The sequence below is a fragment of the Vulpes lagopus genome, chromosome 16 (genome assembly GCF_018345385.1).
Source record: "Vulpes lagopus strain Blue_001 chromosome 16, ASM1834538v1, whole genome shotgun sequence".
NCBI classification, from domain to species: domain Eukaryota; kingdom Metazoa; phylum Chordata; class Mammalia; order Carnivora; family Canidae; genus Vulpes; species Vulpes lagopus.
Genome location: NC_054839.1, coordinates 51,579,036 through 51,592,555, shown reverse-complemented (window position 1 = coordinate 51,592,555; position 13,520 = coordinate 51,579,036). Strand labels below are relative to the sequence as shown.

Here is a 13,520-nt window from a genome sequence, read left to right as displayed (position 1 = left end):
AACACAGGCAGAGAATTTAGGATGCTAAACTTCCTCCACACTTAAAAATATTAAATATGATTTATTTTCTCATTGCAAAGCAATATAGGCTCATGATAAAAAAAAACCTTAAGAAATGCAGATAAGCAAAAAGAAGAATCTGTATAATAATCCTACTCATGAGAGAAAAGCACAGTTAGTAATGGAGTATATCTAGTCTTCTATCTCATTTTCAATCCAACAGAAGTATATTTTGCAAAAAAAATTCCTCATGTAGTACATATATATATATATTTTCATCTTCTTGGTCTATTCTTCTCTCCATTTCTGTGAGTAATAGCTAGAAGTCTACACTTTGAAATCAGAACCAACAATACGTAGAATTTGGAGTCTCCTACTTACATCTGGGTGACACAAGTCTCAATTTCTTCCTGTAATAAATGAAGATGATGTTATCTAGTTTGCAGGGTGGTATGAGGATAATATGATACATAGTAAATGGTCAGTGAGTAGCAGCTATTACATTTTTTCTTTCTTTCTCCCTTTTTGTACTTTTGCCATATTGGTGCCTTCCTCTGTCTTTTTCTGAGCTCAGCTGCCCCCATGCTTCCTGCCATACTAGTCTCATCTACAACCATTCCAGAAGCTTTCTTTCAGTCTTTGGTGTCCTGTCTCCCAAGTCACAGCCTTCTTGAGACTGGAAGGCAGGAATTTCACCTAATTGCTCATGTCACCAGTGGTATCCTGTCCTTGACGTACGACATTGACTTTCACAACCATTAATGAAAATTCACTCCCTCACATTTCTCATGTTGCGTAGTAAGTGTGATGTACTTTTCCTGATAGTTCCACCTGCCAGGAATGGACACTTAGAACCTTTGGATATCCTCTGAGTCACCTTGGCCATATAGTGTTTATCCTACTTTTCTGCTCCCTCTGTCTACTGACAAATGTCTTTACTGTTTGACTAAAAGTAGCCACAGTTACTAACAGTAACCACATCTGTTACACATTCATTCTTCTTCCTCTTCCCACTCCACTGGCCATTCCTGAGTATGCTTGATATGCTTCTTCCTATCAACCAGCCTGATGGCCCAAGGTCTTCTAATTTCTGTGCGTAAAGTTCAATCTGTTCTGCTACCTTGACTGTTATTAGTATGTATTATTATTAGTTTTTTTTTATAAATCTGCTAAAAGCTAAATAAAATCTTGAGTTGCTCCACATAATATTACTAAAATTGTATGTCACTCAAAAACACACATATATTTTTAAAGATTTTATTTATTTATTCATGAGAGACATAGAGAGAAGCAGAGACATAGGCAGAAGGATAAGCAGCCTCCTCATGGGGAGCCCGATGCAGGACTCGATCCTAGGACCTTGGGATCGTGACCTGAGCCAAAGGCAGATGCTCAACCACTGAGCCACTCAGGTGCCCCCAAAATACATTAGACTTTTCCAGGTAAAAAAGTATGGTTTTCCATCAGGGCATTATTGTCTGTATTAAGAAGAAGAAAAAAAAGCAGCACTTAAAATGTTTAGGTCTGAGTGCTGATTTTACTTTCTTTTATAGAGTATAAATGTATAAAGATTGGAGATGTTTTGGAGAGGCCAGAACAACCTGGCAGTAGAATGTTTTAATTCCTAAGTTGTACTAGGTATAGCTATTTCTTGAAGTAAGATAAAGAATTCAGCCAATAATCAAGATCTCACTTGTCTGAGAGAGGGATCCAAGGACTAGGAGAAGGAGGTCTCTACCTCTGTCCTAACACCCTTTCGGTGGGGGGCGGGGCAGGGATGGCAGGGGGGATATGGGCAGGGACAGGGAAGCAGCATAAGAAGGTTGAGCCCTCATTAAGAACCAGCACTGCACTGGGACACACGGCCCTTCTTACATACTCTTTAAACTCTCCCTGGGACAAGCAACAGGGATGTGCCTTTCTAGAAGCTTTTAAATCAAAGACTGAGGGCTACCATATGGAGGCATGTCTATTGCCCAGTGTGTTCACAGTCAGGGAATGCTGAGTCTCAGAGACTGTTTTGTTGGGTTTGGCAGCAGGGCAATCTGAGGAATGGGCAGTCAGTTGTACTACCTGTTTCTCTTTCTTTGCTTGCTGTGTCAAGTAGAGCTACTTCCTTGACCAAGTGCTCAGTATAATGGAATGCTCCATTTTGTGAATGGGCCTGGGAATATTTTTTTAAAAAATGTATTATGGAAAATTTCAAACGTATGCAAGATTAGAATAGCATAACGAAACTGTGCGCTACTACACTTTTCAACATTTCCCCAATTTTGTTTCATCTTTTGTCCTAGCACTTACCTTCCATGCCCTTCTTGTAACTACAGCAGTCTAAAGCAAATCTCAGAGAAGAAATTCTCTAAATGTTTCACTAGATCTCTAACAGATAAGGATGGAAAAAATAACGTAATCACAGCTCCATGGAATCAGGGAAGAATTTGGATGAGCTGTTTCTTTAGGCCTTAAGATTTTGGGGGCTGAGAGGCCATGTGGAATAATATAGCAGGGTGTCTACGGGCATGTTAATGTCATTCATCATATGGTGAGACCCTGATGACTGAGTGACTGTTGGGATGAGAGAGTGTGACTCCAGCCACAAGATATGGAAGATTGAGAACCACTCTTCTTACACAAAAAAGCTCAAATGACAGTCCAGCAGGATGGCTGCTTGTCAATGACCTCATTGATCATACTTCCGTTCTTTCAAGAACCTCATCCTGACCCAGAGGCCACAGGATCTGTGAGCTTGGACTTCACACCTTTTTCTCCATACAGACTACTCTCCCCCAGCCACCTTGGTGGCTTGATTCTGTTGGGAATGCACTGCTTTTCCCACCTCAGTGATTCTAGTCAGTGCAATAGGGATAGTTATTCACACACCTACTGTGTGCTCTGCAGAAGAACAGAGGTACAGAATGTCATTTGGAAGGCGTCTCCTTTCGAACTCAAATTCAAACAGACTAACTCTCTTTGGTTTATGAAAGCTGCTTAGTTGATTCTTCAGGCTTTGAAGCCACATGGTACTGATGGGAACTGGAAAAGAAAAATGAATTCTTTCTTGACATGACCTCTGGGTTAATCTCAGTCATTCTGCTATCCTTGGGGAGATCTATGGTGAGAGAATAACAGAGCCCTGGATTACTCCATGGTCCATGCCCACGTGGACTTATCAGTATTTCTTGAACATACTTTACGATTTTCCAGCATAGCATGCTGCTTTCTTTTGAGAGATGTACTCCTTTTCCACTTCCACTGAAATCTCTCTGAGGTTCAGCTGAGATAGCAACTCCATGAGACCTTTCTTGAACTCTCCAGCCAGGTATGTGCTCCTCTTCTCTGAACTTTCAAAGTGCTAACATTCAGTGGAACTGCTGTAACTAGAACTTGTGCAGAGACCAGGGATCTCCTTCTTCTTCTTTCTTCTAATCCCCTCTAAAGACTGTGGTCAAGTGTCTGGCCAAAGCAAAGGGGACACATCTCTAACTAGGCAACAGAGAAGCCAAACCAGTCAGTAATGATAAGCACTTGGAGGGTTATTCTCACTTGCACCTTGTTAGGAAGTCGAAACTGCAATCCAACTCAGTAAACAGTTTTATTTGTCTCAGTGTTTGTTACATAGAATAATAACAGCTGATATTTATATAATGCTTATGATGGATCAGGTTCTGTTCTAAGCTCTTTATAGTTATTATTCACTTGATCTTCAGAACAATGCTATGAGGTTGATATTATTACTTACTTCCATTTTACTTTCAGAGAAACAGAGGCATTGGGAGGTTAAGCAAATTCATCAAGGTTGCGCAAGCTTTGTAGGTGACAGACTTGGGATATGAACCAAGGCAGTGTGGCTCAAAGGAAAATAAGACACAGTCCTTCGGTCTTCAAGTGTTTACAGTCTAAGGGTTCTAACAAAGTGAATGATATGATTCTCTTCTAGTCTTAGAATCCCAAACTCATTCCATAGAACTGGACATAACCAACAATGGGTTGGACTGTTGGGTAAGGCCACAACTGAGACCAGTGTTGGGAGTGGTTGTCCCACCATACACCAAGATAAGAGGCAGTTGTAGGCAAGAGCTGAGCTGAGCTACTTGTTAAACTGTAAAGCCTCCTGCAGAGGACGTTGTTGGGCATTGTCCTTCAGAAGCGACTGGGAGAATCTTCTATATATGGAGGCTGGTCTTTCTCTGGGGAATCCACCTTCTATATATGGAGGCTGGTCTTTCTCTGGGGAATCTACCTTCTGTTCTCGTTCATTACCATCAGTGAATGTAATTGCAGGATGCCATTTTGCGGTGTGGACTGACTAGCTATTAAGAACTGTTCTGTGGAGACCTTAATATTTAAATAACCATTTGAATATTTCCTTAGAATTTCCTTCCAACGCAACAGATCATATGGCAGCTATGAAACTCTGCTGAACAGAAGCCACGTGGAATTGTAGCCAAGTGTTAGGATGGCATAGCAATCTCCACAGAATTTCTCTGGAGGTTTGGGAGTGTTCAGAGTAACCCTCCATCTTAAATACTGTGTTTTTTAGCCAAATGGGTTTTCTGAGAAAGAAGAGGTTTTAAGGCTTCTCTGGAGATAAATGAGCATATAATCATCTGCTCTAGAGGGAAATGGTTCCAAATCTTGGCATAAATCTCAGAAGTTGTTGCCTTAGAAACAACTAATGTTGTGTAACTCTCTTCCCTGGACAACCATTTAAGGTCTCTATAATTTGCTCACTTCTACCCATGGTTTTTAAACCTTTAACCCCAGGTGAGAAATCTTAATCTCTTTCTCTGGTGCAGATGATAACAAACAACCTTTCTCATTTCCCCAGACATTAAACACTTGGTGGGGACCGATCTTCTTTATCTTGAGAAAAAGGGATTGTGTTAAAATGGTGGAGAAAAGATCCACTGTGGCAGGGCCCCTGGGGGTTTGATGACATCTGTTCTGGTCTGCTCAGGACTGAGAAATTTCCTGAGAAGCAGAATTTTTGTATTTTGTTTTGTTTTTAAAGATTTTATTTTATTTATTTGAGAGAGAGAGCAGGAGAAAAAGAAAACATGAGTGGGGGCGGGGCGGCGGCAGAGGGAGAGGGGAAGCAGACTCCTCACTGAGCAGGGAGCCCAATTCAGGGCTCGATCCCAGGCCCCCAGGATCAGGACCTGAGCTGAAGGCAAACACCTAACTGACTGACCCACACAGGCATCCCAGGATTTTTAGTGTTAAAGTCAGAATGGTGGTTCAACATAGTAAGGGCATGGGCCCTACTCCAAGGGAAGATGCCCAACTCCACGGCCTCTGGGCTCTGGATGGCTCTGGGTTCCTCCTCCTGCATCATCAGTGGAGGGCACTTCAGAGCATGGTCCCTACTGAATTGTCTGGTGATTGCTCTTTCAAAGATTCTCTCACAGCAGTTACATTAGAGAAACTGCTGGAAATATTACACACAGCCAGATTCAGTTCAGCTCATTCAATTTTACTCAATTTATCAAGCCTACGTGGAGTTTCTATAAATACTGTACTAGAGGCGGGGGATACAAAGATGAATAAGACTCAGCTCTGCTCCCTAGGGGCTCTTAGTCTAATGGGAGAGATGAAGGTATAAGCAAAGAGGCACCTTTCAGTGTGATGGGTGCTGTGATTGAAGTGGCAGACAAGACATGGGGAGGGACATTGTTAGAGTAATGCACTACATGAAGAGGTCAAAAAGGCCTCCCTAGAGAAGGTAATACTTCAATAGAGAGTTGGAGGATGAGTAGGCATTTGCCAGCTGGACAGTGGGAAAAAGCACTTCAGGGAGTAGCAAAAACATAGAGCAAAAGCACAGAGGAAAGAAATGATCTGTCAAGTAGAAACTTCATGGTATATTTAGGGAACAGTAGGTATGGCTGGAACACAGCATTTGAGATAGAAAGAATGGTAAGAGCGGAGCCTGGGGACAAGGAGCAAGAGACAGACCATGAATGGTATTGTAGGTAATTATAGTAATCACTGTTGGCCACCTGCCCATCTCCTTTTCCCACTTTGCTGGGTTTTTTTTTTTTTTTTTTTATCCAGGTGATTCATCCTCCCCCCCCCCCCCCCACTCCCCATAACCATCAGCTTCTTTGAGCTAATCACAGTGATTTCATTTCTCTTGTAAGTGACTTATTTTAACATTTGAACTGAGACAAAGGTCTGGCCAAAGAGATGTGAGATGTGGTTCTGTTGAGCACCTTTTAGGAAGAGAAGCCCTGTTCTCCTGCCAGAAGCTATGTCTACATGTTTGGCCGCTATCTTATGAGCATGAGGATAACTGGCTTGAACACAAGCTGATTTGATGAAGCTGCTAGGTCAGAAAAATAGAAAGTACCTAGGGCCTTGAAGTCACTTTCTCTTAGGATATTTTGTTAGATAAGAAGTTTTACTTATCGTTTTAGCCATTTTGAATTGAGATTTCTTGTTACCGGTGGCTGAAAGCACTTAATAACACAGTAAAACAGGTAAAACAGGCTTAGAAGTTGAGACTTTCGGTGACAGGAGAAATGGTGTTATGTTACTGGTTTTATTTTAGGACATTGATTCCTATTTGTTAAGTAGCCATAATTCCTGCCCTTAAATCCTGGATGCGAAAACATGTTTATTCAACTAGCTTTTTGAAACTTATGCCAAGTACCATTCTAGATGCTGTAGATACAGTGTCAAATACGATATGCAATGTCCTCTTAGGGAATTTGCACCCCTTGATGGAGAGAAGCGAGTGAATCAACTTCACAGTGTAATATGGCCAGTGCTGTGGTAAAGTTACACTCAGAATATTATAGTAGTACTATAGGGCTCCTAAGTCAGTCTGATAAATCATTGAGTATTTATCAAGGAGGTGATACTTATACTGAAGACCTATGAAGCAGTAACTAATCATCCAGAGAACTCCACCTAGGGCCAGATATACCCACATCTTTGCCCTTCTGTTTCTGCTGTGGTCCCTCTGACTTCAACCCATTTCTGGATGCTACTCTTATGCTTGCCCTGACTCATCTCTTCTAAATTTAGTTTCTTGCCCCTGTCTCTTGAATTGGCCAGTTCATCTATTCTAACTTGGCTTTTTGTTGGTTACATGGTTCCAGGCTCCAGAGTGTTTTTCTGTGAAGTTTTGACTTTACAGATTTTGGCTTTCGCCTGCTACTTCTGGACATTTTCTTGCTGAAGGAGGTACTTGGCTCATTTTGAACTTGTCTGACTTTTCCCTACCCTCACCCCTCATGTAGTTTCCATATGTGGGCCAAGGTATTAGCTGCGAGGACATATAGGTTCAATGTACTTATAATAATGACTGTGAGCCTCATTATGTAGTCATTTTGAGACTGATATAGAAGGTCAGATTGCTTTAGAAAAGTTTGGAGTAGATAAAAATTAGGTAAGAAATAATTTCCTTTTTTGGCATTTGTGTGTGTGTGTGTGTGTGTGTGTGTGTGTGTGGAGGTGGATCTGAAGACCTTTCAAATACATGGAGAAGCTATATATGCACAGCAGTGTAACTTCCCATGTACCACAAGTATTTGTATTATGAATGTGTTGCTTAGTGTGGGAAGAGCATTAACAACCCCTTTAACATTATGTGAAAGACCTTTCTCTGGAGACTGAAAACCAAAGACGATTCTCTGGTTTATGCAACCTTCCTAAAAATTGATTAAGTGCGTCAGCCCCAGAGGGGTAGAGAATTTGGAAAGGTAGAATGGTTTTTCTAATGGTTTCCTATAGGTTCAAAATAGCCTAGTATTTACTCTCTAAGGTCACTGAGCCTGAAAATCAGTAGATTCTAATCTAGTAGGGTTTAAGTAAAGAGCAGAGATAAGAAGTGGCATTTATTTTTAAAAATTAGAGATGCCATATATTTTTTTCGAATATTATACATATTTTTAAAGAGAACTCCATTGAACTTAGAAAAACAATGTAGCTCAGTATAAAGAAATTAAGCAATAAAGAAAGAGAAAGAAGAGGAAAAAACCACTCCAAATCACACTACACAGGCATAACCACTATTAACATCATTACAAACATCATCCCAAGCATCTTCGTGGGGTGACATTGCCCCTATTCAGAATGCATAGGTTTAAAGCCTTCTATTATTTCCATTCCCTGATTTCATTAAAGACAAGAAGGATTTATTTTCCCCAACTTTGTTATTATTCTTTTTTGGTTGCCTATGGGTTTTGCATAGATAGTAGCATAAAATGACCCTTACTGTATCATCTTTAACCAAAGTACACATACTTCCAACTAGAAAAACTTTAGATAACTCTAAAATATCTTAAGTGTGAGATAAAAATGTGTGGCTTCAGAGTTTTGCATTACTGATCGCCATGATTTATACTAATCAGTTCATCCACTGAACTCTCATTTTGGGGAACCATTTCTTCATCATCAAATATTACTAAGTATTTCATAATTGCAAGGAACCACAGAAATCCTAGTAAAAGACATAAAAATATTATGCACTTTTTTACTTTCTAAGACATAATTTAGTGATAAAGAGAATTCATTAATTCATGTTCCTAATCATTTACGGGGTACCTGGCATCTGTGTCAGATGCTAGAGATATAAAAACAATAAATAAAGATGTAGTCTCTGCCCCCAAAAGGATTTCGTGGTCCAGTGGGGAAAATAAACACATCAACAAATAGTAATCGCATCATATGACATGTGCCTCTGATACGTAAGTAAACAATAATAACAGGAGATAGCATCTGTCAAATAGTTTATGAGAAACACAACTAGTCTTTGAGCATGGTTTAGGAAAGAAAAGAATGATCCCATCTTGAGGTCTTCAGGAAGCAGAAGTATTGGAGCTGGTTCTTAATGATTTGAAGCCTTTTAATTGGCAGGGGTAGGTGAGGATTGTACTCAAGAGCGGGCAAGGCCACAAGCAACCCAGATCACAGAGATGGGAAAGAGAGGCGAGAAACAGGGCAATGCAAGTTCCTGCAGAGATTGGAGCTGAGCGTTCCTTCCCGGCAGTTGGAAAGATATGGCTTGCAAGGTAAGTTCGGGGGAGGTGTGTGACTCAAAGGTCTGGGTTTTATTCTTTGCACAGTAGGAAGCCACTACAGGTTGCAATGAGGGGAGTGACATGATCAAAGGTTTTGGTAGGTTGGATGCTATCCTCAAGCAGGAGGGATTAAAAGAAGAGAAACGCAAAGGAACTACAATTCATGTAACACCTGCTACATACCACCTCTGTGAACATACAGCACTTCAATTCTCAGGACTATACACACAAGGAGGCACTTTTATTTCCATTTTAAATCTGTGGAAACAGGCTCAAATAGTTCATGAAATGTAACCAAAATTACAAATCTCACATGGGAAAGAGTCTGACAGTCTGACTTCCACACACGGAACATGGTTTGACCTCCTTCCTCCATGCCATGATGAGCAATTGGCATCACAGAGCTCACAATAATTACTCTGTTTATGTTGAATGTGTCAAGATACTAACGTTATAAAAATGCATTGTTTGTTCAGAGTGTAATCTGCACTGAGCCTTCTCAATTTGGAGAGAGTTTGATAGACTTGGAGACAGGTCTAAACCTTCCTTTAACCCTAAAATGCTCTATTAGACCCAGAACCGGAACAACTGGAACAAAGACTCTCACACCAAATATTCCATGGGTAAGCTTTAATGTTTTATTTCTTTCTATCCAGATAGAGTGTCAAGCCCTTCAGGGAAGGAAGAAAGAGTTGTGATGGGGGTAATGAAAATTTTCCTTTTCCAACTTGCTCAGAACATTTTAGCCACCCACTTTACCCAGACCTCCATGCTGGCGGGACTCAGAGGACAAAAGAGCAGTCTTTTGGAGTTGTCTAGCATAGCGGGCCTTCTCTCTGGCCTACCTGCAGGTATGTACTCTGTGGGTGTGTGTTCACTGTTATACTGATGGAATTGTTAGAATTAACCAAAAGATTTCTCATCTCACCCTCTTGGATTTTGTTTCTCTAGTGCCAGGCAAGCTTTCCTAACTTTTTTTTTGTAAGTAGAAAAATAGTCTGGAGACATGAATATTCATTTAAATGATTTAGAAATACTTTCAAACGGCTTCAGAGGAAAAACAACAGAAAGACAAAGTGTTAAAAAGCTAGCTCAAAAGCCTTGTGAGTGGATTTGAGAGAGAGAACTTTGATTTGAGTTCTTATAAATTTCACCTAGGAAGGAGAGAAGAAAAGCTTTAGAAGGTATTCAGACCAGTAAATGGTGGCACTGGTCAAAACTCCTGGAGTCATGCCACGATTTCCTTCTTGGACACAACCCCCCAATTCACCCTTTCAGAGGCCCCTGCTCTACCGGGGACTGACCAGAGTCAGCAGTGTCCTTAGGAGGTTTTTGGTGTCATTAGGTTTCATCTTTTTTTTTTTTAATTTTAATTTTTATTTATTTTTTCATTAGGTTTCATCTTAATGCAAAAGAAAAAGCCACAGCAACAAGGTGCATGAGGTGGCATCAAAGGCTTCCTTTTTGTAGCTGCTCCAGTGTGTCTGGGCTTGGCAGCATCTAGCTTTGGTGTAGAAGAACAATCAGCTGAGATCACTGCAGGAAATATTGCTGATGGTGATTAAGACTCAGTGTGGATGACAGCTGGTGGCTCTTCGTTTCTACAGTAGGAGACAGCCGTGTGACCAAACCCTGAAATAGCTGTAGGGGGAATGGTTGGTGCGGAGCTTGGCATCTTCAGGCAGCACCCAGGATGTTGAGTTTGGTTTTGAATGCCACACTGTGGGAGTGAGGGGAACAAATTTGAGCACATTCAGGAGGGAGTAATGAAGACCAGGAAGTATCTGGAAAACTAGGGGCACTGGGGATGCTTCATGGAGAAAAAGGAGTCTGAAGTGGCACATGACTTTGAAATTACACTGGTTGTATACTGCGCCAGGCAGACAAAGGCAAATGGGTGCCAGAAGTGACTTTATGAAAGAAATAACTTTTCCAATAATGATAAAATGGGCTGCTGTGAGGAAGTCATGAGCTCCCTAAGATCAGAAATGTTCAAGCATATGATCTCATGACCTTCTAAATCAAGGGTTCTGTGGTGTGATGGTTTCCAAGGGTCTCACAGGTCACCACAAGTACACACACAACTGTCAGCTTATGGTTGATAGATACATATTTCCTTTCCTTGCAGTCTCTTTTCTACTCAATCTCCCAATCTATTCTGGCTTTTGTCCCCACCACCCCAAGCAGATTGCTTCTGTCAAATCACACTTAAGTCATCAGAGCCCATCATCTCTATCCCTATCTTATTTCAGTTTTTAGAAGCATTTTACACAATGTCAACTGTTTTCTGGAAACAGATCCTTCTCTTGGCTTTCATGACCTCATGCTCACCTAGCAGCTTCTTCCGACCTCATGGACTTTTATCTCAGGCTCTTGCTAGTTCTTCCTCCTCTCCTCAACTCCTAAATGTTAGGATACTCCAGAGGTCCCAATTAGGATTCCCTTCTCCTCTCTATATTAATTCTTTGTAGTGGTTTAAAAACATGTCTACCCATTCCTTAATTTTTTTTTCTGATGCAGAAGTGGAATCTCTGTCTTCTCCCCTTGAATCTGGGTTATGGGTTACACTGTGGGAAAGCCTAGGCCCCTAGAGATTCCAGGTGTGGTACTCTAGCCAAAAGCCCAGCTGGGGATGCAAACATTGGGCAGCAGACTCAAGCCTTCTCTGTGGTGCTGTGTCCAAATTCTTGACCTACAGAACCCAAGAGTGGAATAAAAATGGTTCCTTTATGCCACTTAGTTTGGGGTGGCTTGTTACGCAGCAGGGTAACTAGAACACTCCCAAAGGGGCCTCATCCTGTAGCATGTCTTGAAATATTACCTATAAAAGCTCATGACTTCAAAATCCACTTTCCAGCCCTAATCTCTCAACTCCAGACTCTTTAATTATTGAAGTGTCTACTGTTCCCTCCACTTGGGTATTCTGCAAGCATTATCTCCAACTCAATATAACCAAGACAGAAAGCTTAACATTTAGCCCTTGACCCTCAAATTTACTTCTTTCTATTTCCTGAACCTCTGCATATATCTGGTTTTTCAAGCTAAAACTCCTTTAGTCTTGCTTCCTTTTTTTTTTTTTTTTTTTTTGCCCTCAAGATGATATCCAACACGATAGCAAGTGCTGTTCATTTTTTCTCCAAAATGTCCCTGAGGTCTGTCCCTCTTCTCTCCATCTCATCTACCTCTGTCCTAATCCAAGTTATAATCTTCTCATCTACTGCAATATCTGCTTGACCATTTTCCTGTGGCCATTCTTGTCCTCTTAAAATCTACTTTAGACACAGAAGGCTGTATTAGTTATCTATTACAGTGTAACAACCAAAACTTGGTGGCTTAAAACAACAACAGTTTCTGTGGGTTAGGAATGTGGGCACAGTGTAGCTGGATTCTCTGCCAATTGGTATCAAGCTGCCCTGGAAAGTGTCTGCCTCTTAGTGCCCTCATGTGGTTGTGACAAAATCCAGTTCCCAGGACTGGGACTAGGGGCCCCACTCCCTCTTGGACTGTTGGCTGGAGGCATCCCTTATTTCCCTGCCACATCAGCCTTTCCATAGAGTGTTTTTACAACATGGCAGCTGGCTTTATCAAGGAGAGGGAGGAAGCAAGAGAGAGTGGGAGAACGAGCTAGTCATAGGCTTTTGAAACCTAAACAAGGAAGTGACAGCCCGTCATTTCTCTATCCCATGTCTATTAGTTAGAAGCAGCAAGTCACTAAGTCTAGCCCAAACTCAAGCGAAGGGGATTTCACAGGGCATGAAAACCAGGAGGTGGGGATTGTTGGAAGCCATGTCAGCATCTGCCTACTACATTGCCCCGGAGTGATCTTTTAAAACCATAAATCACATCATGGTGCACCCCTTCTTAAAAACCTCCAGCGGTGGATATATGACATTATACAGTTGTCTAAACTCATGTACAATACCGAGAGCCGACTATAACATAAACAATGGACTTTGGATGATGATGATGTGTCAGTGTAGGTTCATCAGTTGTAACAATGCATCACTCTGCTGGGGAGGTTGATCTTGGGGGAGGCCATGCATGTGTAGGGGCAGCAGGCATGCGAGAAATCTATCTTCCTCTTAGTTTTTCTGTGAACCAAAACTGCTCTTAAAAAGTAAATACATTTTAAAAACTATCCCTGATGGTTTTTATTTTTATTTTTTTAATTTATTTTTTATTGGTGTTCAATTTGCCAACATATAGAATAACACCCAGTGTTCATCCCGTCAAGTGCCCCCCTCAGTGCCTGTTACCCAGTCACCTCCCCCCCCCCCCGCCCACCTCCCCTTCCACCACCCCTAGTTCGTTTCCCAGAGTTAGGAGTCTCTTATGTTCTGTCTCCCTCTCCGACATTTCCCACTCATTTTTTCTCCTTTGCCCTTTATTCCCTTTCACTATTTCTTATATTCCCCAAATGAATGAGACCAAACATTCAATGTTTGTCCTTCTCCGATTGACTTATTTCACTCAGCATAATCCCTCCAGGTCCAT

At 41.3% G+C, this 13,520-nt stretch overlaps 1 long non-coding RNA gene across 1 annotated transcript in view; it reads left to right on the top strand.

The window, feature by feature from the left end:
- LOC121477087 overlaps positions 1–11,214 on the top strand; it is a 30,991-nt gene extending 19,777 nt beyond the window's left edge. The window contains exons 2-4 of the long non-coding RNA XR_005984092.1: positions 8,863–9,017; positions 9,683–9,877; positions 10,422–11,214. This is a non-coding gene — a long non-coding RNA (uncharacterized LOC121477087). The remainder of the gene's footprint in view (positions 1–8,862; positions 9,018–9,682; positions 9,878–10,421) is intronic.
- Positions 11,215–13,520: the final 2,306 nt, after the last annotated feature.